Here is a 2320-nt window from a genome sequence, read left to right as displayed (position 1 = left end):
TGTACTGCTAGCTGAATGTTCATGCATGTGTGCTCATTCCAGCATTGTCTATGTTATTCGTGGTTATGAATTTTGTGTGTTATGTGCGGTTGTTTATCAGTAAGTGCTTGAGTTTGTACTTGCGTGTCCGTGTTCTGAAGTGAAATGCAAGCGCGCGATGCCATTACAAAATGTACTCCCTGGATGAAGCGACCAAGCACGTTCTCCAATGTTCTTCCTGGAACGAGAGAGAGAGAGAGAGAGAGAGAGAGAGAGAGAGAGAGAGAGAGGGAGAGAGAGAGAGAGAGAGAGAGAGAGAGGGAGAGAGAGAGAGAGACGGGGGGGGGGAGGGAGGGAGGGAGGGAGGGAGGGAGGGAGGGAGGGAGGGAGGGAAGGAAGGAAGGAAGGAAGGAAGGAAGGAAGGAAGGAAGGAAGGAGGGAAGAGAGAGAGAGGGGGAGGAAAGAGAGAGAGTGTGTTCTGCAGTTCTTCCTCTTCCTTTTCTGGAGAACAACTTTGACTCCCTCTGTGATGATGACCGAGGAAGACGTAGATTTTTTTGACTGAAGAATCAAAGGTCTTTTCTCTTACGCTGACTGAAGATATGACCCAGCGACTGTCAGAAGCAAAAGAGAATTAGTATTAGAATTTATCCTTTTAAATATTTATATTCATATTTCGCGATCCAACATGTGCACCATCCTATCGTTTTTTTTTTTTTTTTTTTTTTTTTGGGGGGGGGAGGGGGGTGAAATTAAGGGTCGATTATTTACAATCACAGGTATTTACATAAATATGATTTGAGTGTGCGTGTGTTACAGAATACATGTATGAATAGGAATCTATTCACATATACATATATAAATAGATATACGTATAGATAGATAGATAGGTACATAGATATTCATTCATACAAACACATAAATATACTCATTTACACACATGCATATATATATATATATATATATATATATATATATATATATATATATATATATATATATATATATATATATATATATATACATATATATATATTAGAAAAAAATATATATTTGTCATATGCAAATTTATATTTTATTCTACTAAATTTTTGTACCATTGTCATATTAGTGTTTTTTTTCATATGCGAATTTATTTAAATGTAGGCCTATTCTAACTGCATTTGCTGTACAGTTAAAATTCTGTGGGTAGCGTAACCTGTCTGATCGTGGGTTTGGGAATTAATTCATGCCTCTATTGAGTGTGTGCCAGATTTTAATGGTCGAGGAAACATTTTAACCCTTAATGTTTTATTCAATAAACAAATAATGAACACGTGGCATATCATTTTGAAAATCTTAGCAATAAACATTTTTTTTTTTTTTTGTTTATCAATATTCTCAAATAATTCAATTCATATCTCAGGTTAATTCTCTACACCCTCCCTTTTTCTATTAATTAGAAATCAAATTATATCAATAAACAAAATAAAAGTATATATGAGACGAAATCGAGACCACACCCAGTCTATCACCATGCTTTCCATTTTTTTTCTAGGACATAAGCCAATCATTTTCCCTTCCTTTAAACTTTACAATCTCCTTCTCTTACTCTTCACTTAAATAAATCAATTCCTTCTCAAACTATTAATTGGTACTGCCAGAACTGTCACCTGCGACTACTCCCATCACTGTATCCACGGACTAAAATAATTAAATAAACAATAGATATTCTTTCTCAAATAAAGCATTTTGGCGTGTTCTTGCCGCATTTTTCCATTTCTCCTCTCTGTGTTTGGGAGGAAGGCCAGGACTCGTCTGAATATCACATCACCAGTCGGAGTCCCCATTCCATTTGGTGAAAACAAATCCGTCACTCGCAGATACCTCGCTATCAGTATAAGCGAAAATGGCATATGAATATTTTGATTCTTTAATAACCGAAGTGAAAAAGCGATATGAAGCAAAACTAGTTGTGTAGCTAAATGAATGCCTATACCGTCTGCCTGCCGAAAATGGGATCGACAATCCTTCGAAATATTGAATTTCCCGATATCTTAGACTACTTGATTAACACAACATGTGATAAGATTTATTTTATGGTAACATAATTTGTAAAAGTAAGCTGTTATTTTCGTTATATAGGCTATTTTTTTCTGTGAAATCATTGACATTTCCTAACATCACTTATCTTCCTGTTTACAAAGGAGACCGTGGTCACATAAAAGCCTACAAGCGCATAACGCATTTTTCTCTTTCCTCAATAATTTGATATAGGCCTTCTTCAGTTGTTTCATCTGCTGGACTATATGACATTTCAGAAACAGAGGTAATAGGAAAAAGGTTTCTTCTGAATGCTTGA

General features: G+C 35.6%; 1 protein-coding gene across 1 annotated transcript in view; it reads right to left on the bottom strand.

Moving 5' to 3' along the window:
* LOC113801039 (uncharacterized) overlaps positions 1–193 on the bottom strand; it is a 26346-nt gene extending 26153 nt beyond the window's left edge. Inside the window, exon 1 of the mRNA XM_070124895.1 lies at positions 1–193. This exon is cut by the window's left edge and continues 222 nt beyond it. The gene's annotated coding sequence lies outside the window, so the exon portion shown is untranslated.
* Positions 194–2320: the final 2127 nt, after the last annotated feature.

The sequence above is a fragment of the Penaeus vannamei genome, chromosome 9, assembly GCF_042767895.1.
Source record: "Penaeus vannamei isolate JL-2024 chromosome 9, ASM4276789v1, whole genome shotgun sequence".
Taxonomy (NCBI): Eukaryota; Metazoa; Arthropoda; class Malacostraca; order Decapoda; family Penaeidae; genus Penaeus; species Penaeus vannamei.
Note: the sequence above shows the minus strand (reverse complement) of the source record. Positions and strands in the feature narration are given on the sequence as shown.